Genomic DNA, 23,160 nt, shown 5'->3' with positions numbered 1-23,160 from the left:
TCTTCGTTCTTCCCAGAGATAGCGACACTGTCCTTACTTGAGTTCAGTTGATTATTTCCTCGGCAGTTCTTCGAAATTGCACAGCTTGTCGCAAAACAGCTGATCGGACCTGTTCAAAAATAGGTATCTGTATTCCGGAAGAAGTTGGGGGGATACCACCGCCTGCGCGACAAGTTCACCAAACGGACCTCCGATGCTAACTTTCACAATCGACAGGCGCACGTTCCGTGCTGCTACGGCCTGTTTCAGCCGAACACTCTGTCCCGTCAGGTGATCCGGTTCAACCTACGAAGGGTAGACCATATCTGCCCTCACCACGGAGTCGTGAAGAACTCGCCACGGCTTACCGTTGACCACAAGCTCAAGTACGTACGGCTCCAGAAACCGCCTGCTATCCTCGCTATCGTCTATTACGTGAAATGCGAGTTTGCCCCTTTGGCAATGCGCAGCGAAATGCCCTCCCTCGCCCCTATTGTCACACGCGGACTGTTTGCGCGCTTCAAGAGCTTTCTTTCGGCGCTGCACGTCTGCGTCTGTGTTCTTTTGTTTTTACCGGCCCGTCTTACTATCCGACACAAACGACTTTGCCAATTCCACCGTCTTCCTGAGAAGCTCTGCCTTTCGGCTCTGTCTTGGCAGGCCTCCTCCTTAACTCTTTTTGGCTGTCTTTCAGCCTCTGCGGACTTGGCGTGCGGCGAACGTGTCCGCAAGCTGAACAACACGATCAACAGTATTTATCCCTGGTCCATCTCGCACCCACAGTACAAGATTTTTCGGTAATCGGTGGTAAGATGGTTCGGAACCGAAGCACTAACTACTTTGTCATGCAGTCCGAAAGCTTTTGCCTTTTTCAGCCACTCTTCCATGTTAGCCCTCAGCTTATTTCCGAAATCCGATTTGGTTTGATTGATTGCAGGGTTTAACGCGGTGACGCAACGCAGGCGATGAGGCGCGCCGTAGTAGAGGACTCCGGATTAATTTTGACCTCCTGAAAACCTTTAACGTCCGCCGAAATCTTGAACACGCCGGAAGTTTTGCTTTTCGCCTCCATCCGAAAAGCAGTGTCCCGGCCGGGAATTGAAAGGGGTACAGACACAAACTTTTGAAGGTGAGATAACGTCGGAGACAGACTGGTGTGGACACATTCATCATCTGGAAAATATCAGCGGCAAATACAGCCTAGAACGTATTTAAAATTTCTTTTCATTGTCTTTAATGTAGCAGGAGAGGCGATTTTGCACCATATGTTTCTTGAACTTTCCAACACAACACCTGAGGGGAATAGGTTGCAGATTAGCTGCGGTTAGCGGTCTTTTCAGGTTTGAGCATCAAGTGGATATCTGCACGCCTCCCTGGAGGACGAATATTGACGGTTGTCCAATGTTCATTAATGAAGTCTAGAAGGGTCTCTAACGCTGCGGTGTACAGGTTTTGAAGTAGCATGTTGTGAATCTTGTGTTCGGAAGGCGTAGTATTTCTTGTTAAACCTGGAATCCCATGGAAGCAACCATATTCTGACCTATTTAAAGATTCATGGACCACAAAGTCGCTTCAACCCCAATGTTATTCGGGTTACCAAATAGTCACAATTTTAGTCCGAGATGGAAGATTTTTGCGGGGACGATGAGCCTGGAGATGAGGGGTCTGCCATTGGAAGCACGCTAGATACTTGCAAAGGTTCCGTCCGGCTGTCTCCTAAAAAAACAGAGCACGGCATAAAGCTGGAACGCCTTAGAGCTGTCCATCAGCGCTCCAAACGAAGATACAGATGTACGATGTTTCTTCAAGATTTAAGAGATGCGAGAAGGACGCAAAAGAAGATACAACGCCACATTATTGAAGCGCATTCACAGCATTGGGAGTCCTTTTGTGGATCACTCGACCCTCAGAAGGTTTTTTTTTTTTAATATGGCGAACTGTGCTAGGGTTAACGACCCTCGCAAACAGCGCACCCGATTCAAGGCTCTGGCTCTTCACCAGAAACGCGGAGAGCTCGAAGTAGCAGAGGCCTTCTGTGTTCGTATCGCCAGTGAAACAGGCCGTGCTGGTTCATTACTTGCCACTGACATTCCCGCTTTGCGGGATTCTCGGATGGACGTCCCGATTTTAATGGAGGAGCTCGAGCCGGCATTGGCTCTCTGCGCCCAATCGTCATCGCCTCTACCGGGTGGAGTCACCCATGCTGCTGTCTGTCACCTTGGCAACTGCGACCGGCACGCCCTTTTGAAATATTTCAACGAACTATGGCGTGATGGCACTGTCCCTGAAAAATGGAGCTCTAGCCGCCTTGCTCCCCTACTGAAACCTGGAAAATCTCTGCTGGACCCGGTTGCATAGCACTTGCCAGTTGCGTTGGAAAGCTTATGGAACGAGCTATCCTTGCACGCCTGGTGTGGTTCCTGAAGCACTACAACGTCTACCCTGAACACATGGCTCGTTTCCGTCGTGGCCGCTCTTCTATCGATTGCGTTATTGACGTGGTAACCTTTGTGCAGCAGCAGAGACACATCAAGCGCATATGCGCTGCACCCTTTCTGAACGTAAAAGGATCGTATGACAACGTGGATCATGATGACATTCTTAAAGCACTGCAGGCAGTGGGGCTTGGCGGCCGAGTCTACCAGTGGGTGCGAAGTTACCTCTCGGGGAGGTCATTCTTTGTAATGACTCAAGATGACCGAACGTCAGTACACTATACCCAACGGGGTGTCTCCAGGGAGGCGTTTTGAGCACCACCTTGTTCAATCTCACACTCATCGGCCTCGCAAGTTCCCTCCCAAAAACAGTTCATCTGTCTATTTACGCGGATGATATTTGCATCTGGGCAGATGGAGTAACTCGACGGGACGTGCTCGCGTGCCTGGAAAAGGCTGCACATTTGACCAACACCTATCTGTACAAGCAAGGGTTGGAAGTTTCTTCCAACAAATGCGCAGTGCTTGCGTTCTCACGGAAGCCTATGTATGCATACCCTTTGACAGTTAATGGCGAAAGGATCTCTAATGTGAAGTATCACAAGTTTCTCGGCGTGGTTGTCAACAGAAACCTTTCTTGGAGCCTACACGTTCGTTGTTTGAAGAAGAGGCTGTCTGCAGTGGCCCACATTCTCCAGTTCATCGGCGGCAAGACGTGAGGAGCGGCTATGAAGTCAATGTTTCAGCTGTACGATGCACTATTCTTGGGCTCCCTAGGTACAGCCTGCCTGTACGTTCAGGTACGTGCCGACCAATAGTCAGCAACTGCAAGGCATACAAGCGCAGGTTCTCCGAACTTGCATTGGCCTACCACGGTGCGCGTCAACAGCTGCAACCATTGCTGTGGCTCGTGATCACCCCTTGCCCACTTACGTGACAATTGAAACACTCAGGGCGCACATTAGGCACCTAACCAGGCGGCCTGATCATCACCTTGCTAGTATGCCATCGAAAGGCTCCCGTGCGTCTTTCGCAATGGTTGTAGCTTCAAGCATCACCAGCATGCCGTCCAACTATACGCCTCTGATGAGGCCACCACTCCCACTTTGGTATACGACGCAGCCTCTAACATCCCTTCCTATCCCAGGCTTAACAAAGAAGCAGAATTTTCCAACGCTGGCACTACATCAGCTAATTCTTGATTTATTTGCACGAGAGATACACTGACCGCACCCATATTTACACCGATGGCTCGTAACAACATCTGGTTCTGCTGGAGCCGTTGTTATGCCACGAATGTCCATGTTCACAGAATTCAAAAAGCCCATCTCACCACTTCCACGGCTGCAGAACCTACCGCCATCCGCTGTGCACTTCACACCGTTGAACAAACTTCATGCCGAAGATAGGCGATCGTCTGCAATTCAGAGCCTGCGCTTCAATCGCTCCAGTCTGCCGTGTGCCGCGGATCTCATGAACATCTGCTGGCCGAGATAAGAGTTCTTTACGACCATGCCACGCAAGCGGGTCATTAAATTGCCTTTCAGTGGCTTCCCAATCATTGCGGCATTGTCGGAAACGGAAGTGCGGACGCTGCCGCCCGCTCGGCACACCAAAAAACGGAGACCATGTTCATTCCGTTATCCAGGACGGACTGAGCTAGGAATCTCCACAAACTTGCTCAGGACACCACGCTATCCGAATGGACTACCCAAGAGTTCATGAGCGCTTGTATTCATGCCCTGTACCCGCATCTTCAGCGCCACCTTCCAATAAGCCTCGCACAACCTGATGCAACCATTCTTTGTCGTCTCTGACTTGGAGTCGCATTCACAAATTTTTACTTCTATTTGATTGGAATGGCAGCCAGTGATGCGAGCAAAGTCTGTGACGCACCAGAGACCATACGGCATGTCCTACGCGAGTGTCCACGGTTTTCCCCGGAAAGAAGCCTAGTCTCTTCGACTCTACTGAAACTAGACTCTCGGTGCCCGTTCTCTGAGGAGGCAACACTAGGCCTCTGGCCTTTTCTGTCATCTACGAACAAGGCGCAAAAGCGCTCCTGTGTGTTCTCAAAACGACGGAATTGCACAGAAGACTGTAGCGCAAAAGACTACCCTCTATGAGCTCACTGAACTTTGTATATAGTGTCCTACCGCTGGACACACCACTCTACGCTATGTCTGTACCTTTCCCTCTTCTTTTTCGCTTTCCCACTTTTTCCTCATTGTTACCCCTTCCGCCGAACAGGATAGCATACTAGGCCGTAGCCTGGTTAACATTCCTGCCTTTCCTTCAGCTTTTCTTTGCCTCTCTCGAATCGCTGCTTCAATTTTCACTATAGTGAAGGAAGTGTCCATTTTATGTTTGAGAGCATTGATATATGGCTCAAGAGGGAACGCGATCGTGATAGCTCCATCGTGCCACGGTTTCTCGATTTACTCAGACACCTTCCGCGCCGTCGTATTTGTAGATAATACGTTTTAGTTTATGGGCTGTTGCTGATTTGCTTTCCATGGTACCCCTTACGAATCGAAGGAGAGAAATGCTACGTGCATCGAGTGCGGAGTGTGCCTTGATACTTCGTTCAGAAATCAGGCCAATTTTTGTGATCTGAGTTTACAAGCGTATCCTGATGCTTCTGGCGCTAGTAGAGCGATTCTGAGCCGCACTTTGTGATCTTTGCAATCTCTTCCTCGTTTTTCTAACCCTCCTCAAGCTAAGATTAGAGTCAGCTAAGATCAGCTAAGAGTCAGCTAAGATCAGAGACGAAATAAAAGCGGAATTTCGGAAATTTAAGGACGAGCTGAACCAAATATTTAAGGAAACCCTCGAACGTGACTTGAAGCGTGACATACGAGATTTATGCCAGGAGCAAGAAGCTCTGATAAAAAGCATTGAATATGCCCACGAGGAAATTACGGACCTAAAAATGCGACTTAAGACTGAACAATCAATAACCAAGCAATGAACGCAAGAGAAGCAGGAACTGAAGGCAAAATGTGACGGCCTTGAAAGGAAAGCGTTCCACCTCGAGAGACGACTCACTCAGTCAGAGCAGTATTCGCGTTGCACAAATCTTGAGATACATGGTGTTCCCAAGAGTGAAAATGAATCCGTTTTTGACATCGTGTCCATGATAGAGACGGCAATTAGTGAGAGTATAGCTGCCTCTGACGTTGAGGTTTGTCACAGGGTGGCCACTCACGATCCCTTAAAATCGACATCATTGTTCAATTGAAATCGCGGACAAAACGCGACTCGGTTCTAAAGAAGGAAAAGAAAACGAGGATCAACCGCAGAGACATTCGTCTCAACACCGTGGCCCCTGTGTACGTGAATGAACATTTATGTCCTGCTCTGAAAAGGCTTCTGGGAATGGCTGTGAAACAAGAAGACGAATGCCTCTGGAAATCGGTTTCGAGCTACAATGGGAAAATCTTTGTGACACAAACTGACAATTCCGACCCTCTACTGATATCCGATGAACGTGATCTTGCCAAAATGACCCCTAGCTTGCCTGCTACCACGCCAGTGAAACAAAACGCTGTCCCTGAATGATCCGCCAGTTAGCCTTGTCTGAATCCCTTCCGTCCCCGCCGCAGTCCCATAACTCCATTCTGCACGTGAACGCTCGTTCTGCAAACAACAAAAATGATAACTTAGAGTATTTCCTTAACCAGTTTTCTTTTCATTTAAATGTAATCATGCTCACCCAAACTTGGTATAGTAATGACGAAAGTATGCTCCAATTAGATGGCTATAAAATGTTTTTCATTAATACAACTGGCAGACGAGGAGGTGGTGTTGCTATCTACGTACACTCTTCCAGATATTACGACTTAGTTCCCTAGTTCTCAACAATCAGTGAGGACTATGAATTGTTTACCTTAAAATCTAATACAGAAATTATATGTGCAATATATCGTCCACCAAATGGGAACATACCATGTTTCCTACAGTTCATTGAGAAGTTCTTGGGTTATGTTAGTAAAAACGTTTTTTTATATATAATGTGGAGGTGATATGAACGTAAATATATTACATGACAGTGTATTGGGTGGTAGTTTACTGATGACGTTACAATCCGCTGGTTTCGTAAATTTGATTAATACCCCAACACGCGTCACCCAGGCCACTTCAAGTGGCCTGGATCTCTTAATAACCAATGCCGATACGCTTGTGTCCGATCGCTGGACGATTACATCAGATATAAGTTACCATTGTCCAATATGCATGTTCTATCATAGTAAAAATCAAACCAGAAATTTTCAACGTAAACCATTCCTTACACAACATATAACGGCCAGAACCCTTAAATCCTTTAAATTAGAAGTTGTCGCTTATAACTGGTCTCGCCTCATCGAAATAACAGATCCGAATCTTGCATATTCACGTTTTCTTGCAGCATTCCTTAAAATGTATGCAGCCCACTTTCCTTTTAAGGCTCTTTCCCGTAAAAACAAAATAAGGAAACCATAGATTACGGTGGAACATATAAAAAATAAAAACAAAATAATAAAAAAAATTAACTTTACGATCTCTTTCTTAAAACACAATCTGTAGATACCTTGACAGCTTTCAAAAAAGCACGAAACAAACTCAACAATCAGCCAAGACAAGCTAAGGCAGCATATCACCACCAGTTGTTTGAAGACATTTGTTGAAAACAACCAGAAGTTGCTTGGAAACTAATAAATGGCTCTCTAGGCCGCGGCAAAATAAACACACCAATCGAAAGCATAGTCCAGAATGGCCATAAACTATCTGGGAAAATTCTTGCAGATTACTTCAATAGGTACTTTACAAACATTGACGTACCAGATGGTGAAACTACTGCTCTTCAAATACCTATTAGTGGTCCTACTGGAAGCGTTTTTTTTAGAGCCTACTGATGATTTGGAAGTATACAGAACTTAAAAAATAGTTGAGCATTGGATACAGACAACATTCAAGTTAAACCTGTTAAGTACGCCCCATTTCTAACTCATGTGGTGTTTCCAGATAAAATAAAGCGAGCAAGAATAACGGTAATTTTTAGGCATGGAGACAAAAATAATGCTAAAAATTACAGGCCCATATCTTTCATACCAGTCTTCTCCAAATTTCTAGAAAAAGTAATATTTTCGCGTATGTTTATATTATCTTGAAACAAGAAGTCTCATTAGGGATGCAAAATTCGGTTTTCGCAAAGGAAGGTCCACTGAAACAGCCTTGCAAACTATTAAAGCGCACATATTGTCAAATATAGAAAACAATAAGTTCACTTTAGCACTCTTTATTGATTTTAGTAAAGCCTTCGACTGTCTAAACCATAATATTTTAGCTGAAAAGTTATCGCAATCAGGAATTCGTGGGAAGCCCCTAACACTTATGAAATCGTATCTAGGAAACAGAGTGCAGTCAGTGTATATTTCTGGTGAACAGTCTATTTTTCTACCAATTTTAAATGGTGTTCCTCAAGGCAGAGTGCTAGGTCCCCTGCTTTTTATTTATATATAAATGATATTACGCACATTGACTTAAACGCAACATTTTTTATGGGAGTAGTCTAATGCTCAAATGTAACGCGGTTTTGGATAAATTATTTCATTGGTCAAGTTCAAATAGAATTAAGGTTAATCCGACGAAAACTAAATCAGTTTTATTCCGAGCTAAAAACAGAAGAGTTGAACTGGTACCCGCCGCGGTGGCTCAGTGGCTAAGGCGTTGCGCTGCTGAGCACGAGGTCGCGGGTTCGATTCCCGGCCGCGGCGGCCGCTTTTCTGATGGAGGCGAAAAGCAAAAATGCCCGTGTGTACGAGATTTCGGCGCACGTTAAAGATCCCCAGGTGGTCGAAATTAATCCGGAGCCCTCCACTACGGCGCGCCTCATCGCCTGCGTTGCGTCGGCGCGTTAAACCCTACAATCAATCAAATCAAGAGTTGAACTGAAATATACACTCAAATATGCCAAAGATGTAGAATTAGTAAATGATCACTAGATCCTCGGTGTAACGTTCCAATCCCAGCTTTGATGGACTAAACATGTAGATACCACCTGTACGAAACTCTCTTCTGTAGCCGGCGCGAGAGCCCGCACGCGACGATTCTTCCCAGAAAACGTTAAACTGAACATCTACAATGCTTTATTTGCCTCGTAAATAAATTACTGCAGCTTAGTATGGACTACTACAACTAAGTAAAACATCAATAAACTACTTATCTGACAAAGGAAAGCAGTTCGCCATATTGCAAACCTTGATTATTCATGTTCCACTCGTACTTTCTTTCTGCGTTATAACGTAATCAAGGCAAATTACATGTACGACTTCCGAATTCTCCACTCCTTCTATTTTTCTTCGCTACCAATAAAAAACTTTCTCATACATTCGGCATCACTCCAGGCCCAAACTCACCCTATAAAATACCCGTAACATAGACAACTGGTACCAGCGAAAATTGCGCGATAACTACAAGTTGCGATCACTATAGCACAACTTGCCATTAATTCTAAATAGATACGATTTTGCAGCTAATTTTTCTTTAGGACCGCTAAAAGTGTTTTTTACCACCATAGAGTAAACTGGAAACACCCATGTATTGATTGATAAACATCACTCTTTGCAGTGCAAATGGTTTTGCTGATACCCCATTTCTTCAGTTATTTCTCTTGTTTATACATTCCCCTCCCATTCCAATTTTCTTGATGCGTTTTTATAAATTTTATACATTTTTATACATTTTAATGTTTTATACTTCAGAGCGTTATGACGTTGCATATTTGCATTTTGTTTGAATTTGTGAAATTGCATTTTTTTCAAAATTATGTACTGAAACCGTTACCTGCTGTGTATTAAATTGTGTGAAAATCATTGTGTATCCATATGTTTCATTTTGTTAGAGTTTGTATAAAAGCTCCCTGCGTCATACTGACACTGTTGTGTAAGGGTTCGTGGGCCAAGTCAAGCGGTTAAGTCTGCTTTTAGCCCATGAACCTCTCCAGGTGTATTTCTGGGAAATAAACCGATTGAATTATTGATTGATTGCCTAGCAAACGTGCAGTGGGTGGCCATTTACGGCGGTATGATCCCGGGTGAGCGGCAGTACTTTAGTTTGCTTTTTTGTGGGTTCGAATATTTCTTCTGTCCATTATTCAATGTCATGAATGGGGTTCGTTGGGGCAGTTGCTAGAAATTTCTGGCTATCGGTTACGTGGGGAATTTATTTTCCGTGCAATTGGGTTTTGTGATGCAGATGTTGCAGTTGAATTACATAATTATCACTGCAGAGTCTTTCTCCTAGGCATTTCGAGATATATTTACTGCCGTCTGTTAGCGCAGAGTCAGGGGACACTATTCCATATTCTCGTAGGAGTGTCGATTGCATTCCGCAAATCCTGAGTGTTATTCCGGATGGCGCCATGGATATTCTGCCCCTTTTTGTTATCGCGCTCATTCCCCAAGGTGGTATGATGGGTATTCAAATTCACAACAACACTCAAGGCCTGTCGTTTTGTGCTCCGCTTCACGGTTGTAAAGACGCGATCGATTTCTCCTAGCGTAGATGGCGGCTTGCTGTAAATGTTCGGAATAAAAAATTGCGCCCACCTCCCCGCGAGGGGAACCCTGTGTAAATGCGACGCGTCGTGGGGTTCACTTGGTGTTTCCGTTGGACTGATTCTGAAATCGCGTAAAACACGTGGAGAACGCGCATGATTATTATGTTTTATGATTATTATTATGTTTTATTGGCCAATCTTGGTCAATCTCTCTAAGTGGTATGCTCGGGGCTTCGCTGTCGCAACGACCTTTACTCCATCATTGTTGCTGTAAGTGGGAGCTTCTTTCCTTTTATTGCAAGTGTTAATCATTGCCCCATCATGCGTTGTATCAGTAGCATCTTGACGTAGTTCGAATGAGTCAAGGATATAAGGCACGTTCGTAGCATTTGATTCTGTCTCGGTTTTGGGGCGCAGTGGGAAGAGCACCACGTACCTCGCGTTCCGCCCACAGGGTCGTGGGATCGAAACCGGGAGGCGCTAACTATTATTTTTTTTATAGTGTAGGGGTAGGAGTGTGGACGGACAACAACGCCGTATGGAGGGACAAGGCCAGTGAATGAGATGCAGCCGCATCTAAAAGGCTGGTTTACATCTTGTGCGCAATTAGCTGATCATATGTATGGTTCATGGTCGCGGGGAGCGCGTGCGTCTGCGCTATTTGCCTTGCAGGAACAATTATTGCCGTCTTCCATTTGTTTCTGCAGACTACTTGTTGTATACCATCAGAGAAAAACACCGAGAATGAAGTTCCCTTTCCCCGCACACGGCGCGAAGACGCTGCCCTTGCTCGAGAGGGGCACGTTTTAGGTTCCTGGCCTCCTTAACGTTTCAGGACCGTCATTTTATCAGACAACTCTTTCCACCGCCAAGCTTGACGTTAAGACCCCTGATTAAGAGCCCGCTGTCAGTCGTTGCTGTTGTGAAATCTTTTATTCAAAAAGGGAAGGTCGGAGGCCTTGTGGGGTATTTGGGAGTGGAGTATTCTTGGTTGACGGGGGCTCCTATGAGTTCGTGGTCGTCGGGAGGCGGCATCAGCATTGAATGCTCCATTCACTGGCGTAGGCCGTCGCTATGTAACTCGCGCTAGACCGCTCTCAGTGGCGAACCGTATGGTAAGGTTAATGGTGTGTTCAGCTAATGTGAGGGGATAGATATAATTTGAGGGATCTGGGTTTGGGGAAGTGAAATTCCGGTATTGCGAGAATTTGGGGCATATGCACACCAGCTGGTGCTAATCTGCCTTGATGGCCTGCTGACAGTATGGACATTTCGGGCTGATAAGGGTTAGTATCATTTGCGAATTGTTCCCGGTGAAATGATGCATCTGTATAGAATTTGCTAATAAATATTTCTTGGGGGGATCTGTTGGAAACGTGATCCCTCGGCGTAAGTTGCTTGAGTCGGAGTTTATTTTCGTGTTTGTACTGGTGTATGCGGATGGCGCGGGGTACGCTAGTACGTTGGGTCCTGTCCAAGCATTCAGGAAGGTCTGAAGGCTGAGCGACGGCGGGGTCAGCGGAGGAGAGAAAAGGGAAAGCCTTCTGCGCAGCTTCGTGGGCTGCCTGATTCACTGATGCCGCCGAATCATGGCCAGGAATCCAGTCTATGCGGACTTGAATGCCATACAGTTGTAGGGCCATTTTTTGTAGGGCCATTGTTTGGTGCATTGAAAATGGTCGTCGAAGTTCTGGATATACTTCGTAGCAATCGATTAATATTGTGATCTTTCTTGGTATGGGTTGATGGTGGTCGTACATTAGGTAGTTAATAGCACGGGTAATGGCGAGTAGTTGCGCTTCCGTGGTTGTGACAGTAATTTTGGAGTGCCGGGTTCCTAGGATTATTGGGTCATCTGGGAAGACCCGCGCAGTTCCAACATTTGGTGGTGTCAGGCTTGCAACGGTATAAATGTCGATTTCGTTGGTTTGTTTTGTGGCGAATAGGCTCTGACAACGTTTTTGTCTAGAAACAGCCGTTGTGCGGGTGATGGGGTGGGTTGTTGTGAGTTCGGTCAGGAGAGGTCGTTGCCACGGAGGAATGGGTATCGGGAAATCAGGTAAGGGGAAGCGATCTTGCTTATCCTAGGCCTTTAGTATGGCACCTTGATGGGTAAGTTTCCGCTTGATGTTCTATTGATCGGTTTGCTCTTGAATAATTTTTTTCAATTGGTCGAAGTGCAGACGCAGATTGGAGGTTAGAGATTTGTGTATGGCGTGGTAAGCCAGTGATGGTACGAAGAGCGCGCCGTTGGGTACAATTCAAAGTGTATGATTGGGCTCCATATGTAAGAATACCGACTGCGACGGTGCAAGCAAGTGTCTGCACTGCTTTTTGCTTAGCTCCTTCATCCTTATTAGATACTCTTCGAATGGCATGTTGAGTTTAATTCCATTTCTGTTTTAGTTGGTTGAGCCGTATAGTCTGGCTACTTTTGTAACCGACGGGGATACCTAGTAGGCGAATGTGCTCGCGTTGGGCTGTGATCGGTGTGGTGCCAACCATGATGCAAGGCGGACTAAATTCAGGAGCTGGACTGTGGAAAAAACTGACAGAAACTCTGTTTTATTATGGGCTGAGGAAAGCCCGAGATCCGGTAGGGTAGATTCAATAATTGCTACTGCATTTTGCAGGGCCGTAATCATAGTTAGTTCATTGGGGTAGTCCCTTGACTCGGTCCATATTGTGATATCGTCCGCATAAATAGTAAACCTCGCACTAGTTTCTCGTTGAAGGTTCCGGGCGATCCTAGTCATGGCTAGATTAAAGAGTGTGGGACTGAGGATCGAGCCTTGAGGAACTCCTCTGCCGAGGAAGAAGGTACGAGGGGTCCAACCTCGGAATTTTCCTTTAAGCTTGGTGGGGCGGGCTTCTAGGAAGTTTCTAACCCATGTCTGTGCTCGTTGGTTAGGAAAGGCCTTAGCAAGCTCATCGAGGATGACGCTCCGGCTAACAAAGTCAAAGGCCTTTCGGAGATCCAGTGCGAGTACATAGTCCGGGAGTCTCGAACAGCTTGAGTGATTAATGAAACGTGACAGCAGGCATAGGCTGTCGGTAGTGCCGAGATTCGGGCGGAAACCAGTTTGCTATGGGTGAAGATGTGGTTTGACATACTCCAGGTAGTGCACTATTCGATTGTTGATGAGTCGTTCGATGAGTTTGCATAGGACAGGTGTGAGGGAGGTTGGCAAAATATGGGAAAAACGTTGGGAGAGGTCTGTTTTTTGTTAGGTTTCGGTATGGGAGAGATGAGGGATAGCTTGAGATGCGGAGGTACCTGCCCGGTTTCCCAGGAATCGTTGATTTGTTCGAAGAGTTCGTATCGTGCTGGTTCTGTAAGGTTGCGGTGGTGGGTCCATTGTATGCCGTCGTGTCCGAGGGCAGACTTCGGAATACCTTGACGAATAGCTGTCGAAAGTTCAGCGATGGTAAAGGGGCTTACAAGGTCGGAGCATGGTTCCGGGATTGGGGTTTCGGATAGTGGGGGTGGGAGAGTTAGTGATACGTGTGGAAAGAAGCTTTTTAGCAGTAACTCTTTGATGTCCACGGGATTCATGTTGCTCAGCACGATGGTGCTAATTATTGGTGTCTCACTGCTTTTTTAAAGGAGCCATGAAGAGAAAATGCAAGTTGGTTTTATTCGAAAGATTTCGTGTTTTATAGTGCCCCCAGCGCTTGTCCGGATACAAACGGTGCTTTATTCACTGAGAAATTAAACAATTTAGGTTAAAATTTTGATTTTCCCGCTCAATCGTGCGTTTTCGTGGTCCCAAGTGACATCACGGGAACCGACCGCTCTGCAGCCGACCGCTCTTCATTCACGCATCCGCCGTACAGGGTAGAGACACGTAACGCTGGCGCCGCCATGTTCGGTTGCTCGCTCGTCGCCGAAGCATGTCATTGTGTCAAAACCGCGCTAAAATTATCGCCGCAACACGGTTTACTCAAGAAGTTTGAATCATATTGTCTGTTTCGCGTTGCTAGGTCTCGTGGGAAACGAAAAGAATAACGCGTTGAGCCGGTTGGCCCAATTGCGGCGGCACGGGACCGTTCAAAGGTTGTCTCCACCTTGTAGCGGTGTTGGTTTGTTCCCGCGTTTCTTTACGTTCCGTAACCTAGATGGCGCCACCATACCGTGGCAAGCGTTTGGTTTGTTTTTGCCCGCATTTAAACCTGGCTTGTTTTTGTTCTGGGAGAAAATATTCGTTCCCTGAAACAGTGCTCGCTCGACAAATGGGGTCACGTAAGACACCGTTGCTTGCGTCAATCGGCCAGTGTCGTCTGAGACAACCCCAAGCCCCATAGTGCTGTGCAGCTAAACCAAAGCATGCTGTGCGCAGTACGAACAGCAGAACGCATCAGTTCTTCTATGTTTACATGTGCTTTCGTAACTTCCACTGTTTGTCCCATCATTCCTATTGCTTTGTAAAGAATGTGCCCTAAATTTAAGCGCAAATCGCTCGTTCGTCTAGTTTGTGAGCTCTACCTAATTTGCGTCTGCTTCTGCCAGCCTCCGCCAATCGCAGAGCTTAGCCCATGTGACATCACAGGTTCTGTTGCGGGAAATGAGCTGGTGGGTCGCATGACCATTCCCGTTTTTCCTAATTATGTAGCTTATTTGAGCGAAGTTTACGTTAAAAGTGGTGTCAGTATGATTCTAACGAGACAATCTTTTGAATGAACCAAACTTGTGTTTTCTCTTCATGGCTCCTTTAAACACGATAGTCTTCCTTGGGCTTCTTAAACCCAGACATTTTGGTCTGTCTGTCTGTCTGTCTGTCTTTCTGTCTGTCTGTCTGTCTGTCTGTCTGTCTGTCTGTCTGTCTGTCTGTCTGTCTGTCTGTCCGTATGTGACTCGATTCAGCCACCCGGCCAAAGGGAAACGGAGTCTGCGCAATAGTATCATATACCCACAGCCAAATCTAAGCGTCTAAGTCAAGTTTTTATGTTCGTGTTTGTCAACATTGCTGCACCAAAACAAGACATTACGCAAATATAAAGCCGAAAATTGATACACATGGGATATTTACAGTGTTGCTTTATAAAAAAATTGCGAGGTGCTTGATTTTTGCGAAATGAAAAAATACCTTCACTGCAGAAAAACATTCACACCATCGCCTGCTGTTGCCCGCGCCACTATAGCTTCTTACGAAATTTTAAGAAATCAAGCCGCAGCAGTTACGAAAGGTTTCACTAGATAGGTTCCATGTTCTGCTTGGAACGCACGTAGACTAAAGCTACGTGATTCTATGAACATTGTAATAGGTTGCCTCAATTCACGCGCGTCTCCGCCGTACGGCAACGCTGGCACCGATACACCCGGCTTGTGGAAGCGGTATACCGTAAACTCAAATCGACTTGAGAAAAACTTTAGCGCGTTTACTTTGGGAGGAGCGCGACACAAGAGGAACATAACAGGTGAGCGGGAAAGCGAAGGGAGGCATTTACTTGGCAAATTTTGAGAAAGACTATCGTCGTTTCTCGACATTTGCAACGAAAGGGGCAGATACGCGGCCAATTTTTTTGTCACCAAGGCTTCGGTAAAGTTTCCATAAAGAAACATAACCTGGTGTTTTCCCGAGGATGTAGCGCAGATTTGCCCAGTTGTCGCTTCATAGTTCTTTTTGGTATTGGTTAATGACATTGTACTGATATCTGATACGTCGGGTATGTTGTGCCTTTTTCCAGTAGAGCGGTAGGGCTGGATGAGGTACTCCATTTGCTTCCAAAGGATGGCGAGGTGATTGTCAAAGGTAGGGGAATCATCATCGCATATAATAGTTTCCAATCCAACAGCAGAAGAGTTCCGTATAATTTCAGCCATTGCTGCAAGTGATGTGTGGGGGCCGTATTGAAGCAGACGATCTCGAAAGGTAGCCCAATTAAAATGGATGCACTGTTTCTTGTTCCGCCCGTCCAGGATTCGTTTGCCGCGAAACGTGAAGTCCTTCTTTTTATGTCGATATCATCATTATTACTTCACATTTTGAACAAGGGCGTTATACGCGCAAATACTAGCAAATGTAACAGATAAAAAGAGAGGAACTGTTTATCGAACGGATATTATTTACATGGCGAAGTTTTACCTTTTTTTAAACAGCGGTCACAGGCCTTGCCAGGCAGGGTTTAGAAATAACAAAAATGTCAATGAAAGGGCAATAGAATAGTAAGATGAGATAAGCAATAATAAGCGAAAAACAGGTTTATGTGCTGACCATATGCTTACATTCGCGGCCGATATGCAGACTATTTACATATAAACTCACTCGCACACACACATAACAGGAGAAGAAGGAAAGAGTACGGTGGGTGGTGGGAGGATTTAAGCTTTGACAGTTCAGGGGCAGTGTTGAGGCCCCACAATTCGAGGTACGCCATCAGGAAACCTGAAGCCCTCTCGTTGCAGGATGAGAGGTCACCGAAGATGCAGAATGTCCTGTGCGGGGCTCGAAGGCAGCCCTAGCCACCGGTACCCAGACACGCGTTTGTGCCGGGCGCCAGAATGCGTAGGGCAGGCACAGAGGACATGCTCCAAGGTCTTGGGGTCCGGGCAGTGTGCACAGGTAGGTGAGGCCTTGCGACCCTGCTTGTGGAGGAATGCTGCTGTGTTTAAACAGCCGGTGCGACATCGGAGCAGAATTCACCGCTCCATTTGGGCTACCCCAGGAGTTGGAAGGAGCCGCGGGATCTCACTGGAGGCCAGTCGTCTGTAGGGGTGGCGTGTGGGCACTGTCGGGTCCGCTCCTTGGGGAGCGCTGATGCGACCGAAACACTGACGCCACTCCGATGTAGCCGTACCCAAAAAAGATCCGCACTTATTTGACAGTCGCATTTTGTGCAGTTCAGACAGTGACGTGACCTCGGCCCACGCACCCCGGCGCTCGACTACAACAGAGATAACAGTTAACACGACGGCCACCTCACGCCTGATGGCATTTCTAGCCAAATCAGAGCGCACCTGGGACATGACCACGCCCTTATTACGAGAGAACCAGATAATGACAAAGACAGAATGTAGTTTCAATAACTACATTCTATTCATAAAGACACGCACTTGTCAATACCACAAACACCTTTAATTTTTTTCTCGTAGAGGCCTTTGTATCCAAAATATAATAGAAAATAAAAGAACATCCGGTGTTTTCACCTGTGTCTTTCTTTGAAATAACCATTCTTCTGATTATGGAGGAGGTTAGTGTGCTTCATACATTCCGTTGCCTTCAAAAGCACGACAGAATAATGGAATGTTCTTTCGAGGTGTTCACGTACAATACCCCTGAATCCGCTACTGTAGCAGGGTTACGGTATGGTGCCTCTCCTTTTACCTCTGTTTACCTCCCTTTACTTCTATTCAGCCTCTTTCCCACCTTTTATATCTTTATACTCAAGGTATCGTGATCAAGCTTATCCTCTGAATAGTGCTTCCCTCCTGAATACTGCAAATGCACAATTACGACTGGAATATTTTGCGTCGTTCTCAATGTGCCAGCCATTTTGGTCCTGATGTTGCAACACGTCTCTTTTCCATGGTGCAAAAATTTCGGTTAGGCTTTTACAGGGATTCCTTTCTGCAGTCAAAATCCTTTCTTGGTACAGCAAAAGCTCTTCAAATCGAACTTCAATAACTAGACTTGATAGATAATTCGAATTATACAATTTGCTCCGGCGCAACCTCCATAGACGCCTATGTAATAAAAAGCCCCTTACTTCGAACGCGAGGGGCCTCTGCCACGGATTAATTGAACTTCGAGCCACCGTGCCAGCAGCTTGGGCCTGGGCACGGCCCCGCTGCCTACACGCGAGGCTGGGTCCCCTCCGAAAAGGAGAGAAAACAAATAAACGAGGTAAATAGGGTAAAAGTAATCTAACACCACCATAGCGGCTGTTTTAGAACAGTTTCTTTGTGGGATACGTAGATGTACACACGAGTTCAGGGTGCGGGGCTTGGTGACAGATGGCGTCATTTCTGCGGTTTTAAGTGTAGGACCTGTCGCTGCCAGTGAGCACGAGGTGGTGGCCGATGAAGCACCAGGGCGGACATTGCTCTAAAATAATGGCACAATCGAATGCCACCAGCCACTTGAGTTTTTGAGTACGTGAAAAGAAGGCTTTGCGCTACATTCGCTCGTTAGAGAAGGAAGCTCTGGCTTTCGCCTTCAAGTTTAAAAGGCAGGTGTCAATCGCGACCTTTTTCAAGCATTGAATTGCTGACAAGCTCCATTGCCCCACAGCCGCATTGTGCATTTTTTGGGCTTCCGTCTCCTTAGTTTGCCCTTTCATTAGGTCGAACTAAGGTGGCCTCCACGTGGAGTTCCCATCGATTGATTGATTGATTGATTGATTGATTGATTGATTGATTGATTGATTGATTGATTGATTGATTGATTGATTGATTGATTGCAGGGTTTAACGCGCCGACGCAACGCCGGCGATGAGGCGCGCCGTAGTGGAGGGCTCCGGATTACTTTTGAACACCCGGGGATCATTATGGTGCGCCTAAATCTTGTACACACGGGCGTTTTTGCCTTTCCCGTCTATCAGAAAAGCGGCCGCCACCGCCCGGAACTGAACCTGCGTCCTCGTGCTCAGCAGCACAACGCCTAATCCACTGAGCCACCGCGGCGGGTGAGTTCACATTAAAGAGCTTTTAATGTGTAACTTTTCTCGAATTTTGCCATGTCCTGGGCTCCTAAAGTCTCCACCTTCCTCAAGTAAATGTTGACAACTGTGCCGATTAAATTTCACCTCTCTTTGTTGACGCATTTGCATTTCCTTGGTTGTTGACAACTGTGCCGATTAAATTTCACCTCTCTTTGTTGACGCATTTGCATTTCCTTGGTTGTCAATTCCGAGTTTCGCCTTAAGTGATGAAGAAACAATTTTCTCACTGTAATATGCGTTCCTACCGTAGTTACCGCCGATTTTATGATCACCGAAGCTTCTACCATAACCAAACTTAATCTTCCCCTTTCAACTGCACCTTCATTACGTTTGCTTTTCATATTACACATTCTGTACGAAGAAACGTTTTCCACCTTCCTTCTCTCACTTTTGATAACTCCGACATTTTCCTTTCATCTCTACAAGAGGACACTTTTGTATTCCTGGGCGGTTGTCCCAGTTTCCTGGTTCTGGCAATGGTTACACAGTTTGTTTTCTTCCTAAGTTGGTACCCTGATTAGGCTCAGGGTTGGGTATTTATACGCTATATTTTCCTAATATCCTTGAAATAATATTTTAAATACGACGCTGAGAGCATCTCTTCTCGGCGCCCCTGTCCTTCCTGCGTGCGTCCATCGTCGTCGGCGTCAGCACTCTCCTCCGCTCACCGCCTCGCCTCTCCGATAGCGAACACTCTCTCGCAAAGGGCATTGGATTGGATTCGATTGGCTTGGCTTGGCTTGGATTGGATTGGATTTGGATTGGATTGGATTAAAGTGGATTGTGTTGGATTGTGTTGCGTCATAGCCGCGGCAGACGCACTGGCGCCGGCGCGTGCCCAGTGAGAGCGAACACTCTCTCTCAACATCTGCGGGTGTGCGGCCCAGCGCGCTCTCAATCCGCCGGTGGGCGGTGCTGCGCGCGGTGCTGCGCATGTGCAGTCCCTCTCTCTCCGCGGTCTCCTCTCCTTCGGGCGCGCTGCGCATATAACCGGTGTGCCGCTCTCCGGCGGCCTTTCGGTCCAGGGTTGCTCTCCGCTTGCGCTTTAACCCCCCTCAGCGTCGCATCACACCAGGGTTCCCGCGAGGGAAGGTGGGCGTAATTTTTTGTTCGGAAAAGCTTTTTTAAAGCGCTGTAATCTGTGGGAGTCCTACGAAAATATTGTCCCTCATCACCGGTAAGGGGACTGCGGCCTCACCCGAAGTATGTAGACTAGAAGGGCGACGGAATCAAACTTTGGTGAAACTACGGGTTCAATGAACGGCCTTCCACGCTCGATATCCGGGACGCAGTGCTGATGGCTACTACCATCAGCCCAGAGCGGCCACATATACATATTCTCTTGTAGCAAGTGGTAGTTCTAGCTTAAAAAGGTTCCATGTCGCCTCTGAATACTACCATCACTTAGCTAGAACCACTGCAGACATAACGAATAGAACAAAACAATGACGACGTTTCATAGAGTACACGCAGTGGACATTGATGCATTTCCTTGTTTTAATTACGTCTTTGCAGATTTTTGTTCTTTCTTCGGGCTCCACATTCGGTTCCCTGTTTCTGTTTCTTTTGGTGTAGGAAGGTGGTTCGGCCCTCCTCCTAATTAGCCCCTGAGCAGGCCGCTGCATAATAACAGGAAGCTTGATGTCCAGCTTGCCCTCACCGCAACATCCTGCATACTACACAAGTTGGCACGTGAAGTGAAGTCGGTTACAGTTTTTGGTTTTCTCTTCATGGTGCGCTTCATCGTGCGTTACTTTTTTCGACATTTTGGAGGGCAATTTTCTTTCGTAATCTTTAGGTTATCCGTCCCGAAACGCAAGCAAGTCAGCATAATAGTCATGAGGGCCTGTTATTTAGAAGTTTTGAACGGTACAGACGTGTTTTTTGTGTATTATTTTTTAAAGCGAAGCTGTTTACCTTTACCCCCAAAGGGTTCTGTTCCTCCGTTGGTGTAAAACAGAAAACTCCCACAAACAAATAAAATAAGTTATTGACACCACCAGGAATCGAACCAAAACCGAATAGAAAAAGGAACGAGAGCCCGTTGTCTTATCTATTGAGCAGCGAGCCCAGTCGAGAAGGGGTGACAGACGGTGCACTCACCAAGCACATCTCCGTGTTTACCCCAGCGTTCTCGCTGAATGCCGCGTGATAGGGTCACGCGACCTCTCGCGCCGCTTTCACTCCGCCCATGGCACTTTTAGCGGTCGTGTGCGCGCCTTGTGCATGCGCTAGGAGTTATAAAAATTAAGGGACGCTCTCACCAACGCATTTCATCTCACTTGTCCTCCGTCTCCGTCGCCTTCGCCGCCTCTGTCGGCTGGTGCCGAGGAGAAGGAGAGGTGAGATCGTCTAACACCAGCTTCAAACTTCCGTCAGTTTTATAAAAAAGTTTAAACGATGTGCTTCACCAATTCAACTCAACCAACCACCATTCATGGATTATGCATTGATTTCACCTTAGCAAAGAATATCTCTTTTCTGTGTAAAGGCTGTGGTTAAATACCTTCTAGTTGTCTCTGGTTACACTCTTTATAGAAACACGCGTGTGTATTCAAGTGACATCGCCTGGGCAATCATTGCGGGTATCGTTTACAGCTACGTTTTCCAACCACTTTCATAGGGTGGATTGTCTCGCATTTGTTTTCATTAGCATCTTCCCAGCAGTATCCCGTCCTGCTGGTTTAGCTTATTAAGCTCCGGTTCTGATCTTTTATGATGCGAACGCATCTCATTCACTCGCCTTGTCCCTGCATCCATCCAGCGTTGTCGGCGTCCACCCCTCCCCCATTCTCCTCGCCGCGCCAGCTGCGCTCTACGCCGCTCACCCCCTCTCCTCGCCAATAGCGAACACTCTCTCGCGAGGGGCATCGGATTGGATTCGATTGGATTGGCTTGGCTTGGATTAGATTGGATTGGATTGGATTGGATTGAATTGGCTCGGCTTGGATTGGCTCGGATTGGATTGGCTCGGCTTGGATTGGATTGGATTAAAGTGGATTGTGTTGGATTGTGTTGCGTCACAGCCGCGGCAGACGCACTGGCGCCGGCGCGTCCCCTCACCGTTATGCGCGCTATAAAACACGGTGCCTGCGCCGCTCCGCTCCATCGTTCCAGCGCCGTTTCTCCGCTGTCCAACGCTGCAACGTGAACCCCCTATGCGTCGCATCTACACAGGGGTTCCCGCGAGGGGAGGTGGGAGTTTTTTTACCTGGTAAGAACCTCGTTATCATAGCCAAACATTGGTGCTTAGCCGGGCAGTATAGCTTTAACGTATGCCTCCAACACGGCATTATGAGAAAGGGTCGACGCTACCCTTTGAATAAATCTGCAGACTTCTTTTCACAATTACCTTCTCCCTCTGCGGAAAACGTACTCCGAGGTTCTTACACACCCCATTACGTGTTCCACTAACCATTCTACTTGTCCTGATAACGTCTGATTTAGTTCCTGAGTGCTCATCTAATTGTCATGCTAATCTATCCTGCACCGTTTAGGTCCGGGTAAGCTAGCACAAAGCTCGGCTAAGCAAGCCGACCTGTAGTGTTTATTGGACCAGGTGTTATAGTCACACGGCTTAAAAACGCGTTTCAGTAGATGAAAATTGCCTTTCAAAGGACAAAGTTCTGTTTCCTTTTTATAAAACCTTTCTTGTGGGAGTTTCGCTTTAGTGTTTGAAACACAAGTGTGGTCATACGTTCTTGTTTCGTCCTCCCCGCGGGGTTCTATTCGTGTTCCTGATTGCAGCAATTCTGCGGATATTCAGCTACAACTTTAACAACACTCATTTGGAAAGTCGGGTTTTACTGTAAAGTAATGTGAACGCCGTAAGCAGGAGGACTGTGGCAGATCCAGCTAAGACCACAGCGACATGAACACTGTATGTAAAATACGTACGAATTTCCTTGGAGTGTCATCGGTGTCCGAACTAAAGTGAAGTGACAGAAGAAAATGAACACTTCCTTTCATTCGGAGCTCCCATTTTTCACCTGTTGGTCAGGGGCAAAATAGAAAAACGGCATTGTAGTTTTCGAAGGCAAAGTAAGGACATGGGCTAAAAATTTGTGGAGGTTAACGCGCTGAAGCTGCAGCTGTGGGAAGAGGTGCGCTGAAGAAAAGGCTCCGGAATAATTTTGGCTAAAAGGAGAAATTTGTGCCGCCAAATATCGACAGAAGGGCGTTTTCGCTTTTCTGTTCAGGCTGAAAAGCGGCCACCGCATATATAAAGGGAGCCCCATTCTTCGGCTCAGCGCACAACGCCTTAAGCCCGTTCTACATGGGGCGAATTTCTCTTACGAATTCGCAGCTGCGGCACCGCTCGTGCACCAAAACGTTCTATTCTCGTTGTTGTGGCGAATTTCTAAATGTTTGGAAGAGTCGAACTTCTCTTGTGAACGCCGCTTATCATTTGGCAATATGTGGCAGCAGTGAAAATCGGAAAATAAATTGTTTTGCCGCACGGGCGGTGCCGAATTTCGCAGGCGAAATTCGCCCCATGTAGAACGGGCTTTAGCCGCTGAGCCAGCGGGGCGGGTTCCAAGGGTA

At 46.7% G+C, this 23,160-nt stretch overlaps 1 long non-coding RNA gene across 1 annotated transcript in view; it reads right to left on the bottom strand.

The window, feature by feature from the left end:
• The window catches only part of LOC144157951 (uncharacterized), a 47,380-nt gene extending 24,775 nt beyond the window's left edge, over positions 1-22,605 (bottom strand). Inside the window, exon 1 of the long non-coding RNA XR_013319912.1 lies at positions 22,513-22,605. This is a non-coding gene — a long non-coding RNA (uncharacterized LOC144157951). The remainder of the gene's footprint in view (positions 1-22,512) is intronic.
• Between the last annotated feature and the right edge of the window lie 555 nt (positions 22,606-23,160).

This window comes from Haemaphysalis longicornis, unplaced genomic scaffold, assembly GCF_048455015.1.
Source record: "Haemaphysalis longicornis isolate Haplotype H1 unplaced genomic scaffold, Haemaphysalis longicornis Haplotype H1 scaffold_10, whole genome shotgun sequence".
In the NCBI taxonomy this organism is placed as follows: domain Eukaryota; kingdom Metazoa; phylum Arthropoda; class Arachnida; order Ixodida; family Ixodidae; genus Haemaphysalis; species Haemaphysalis longicornis.
This window is presented reverse-complemented; position numbering and strand designations above follow the sequence as displayed.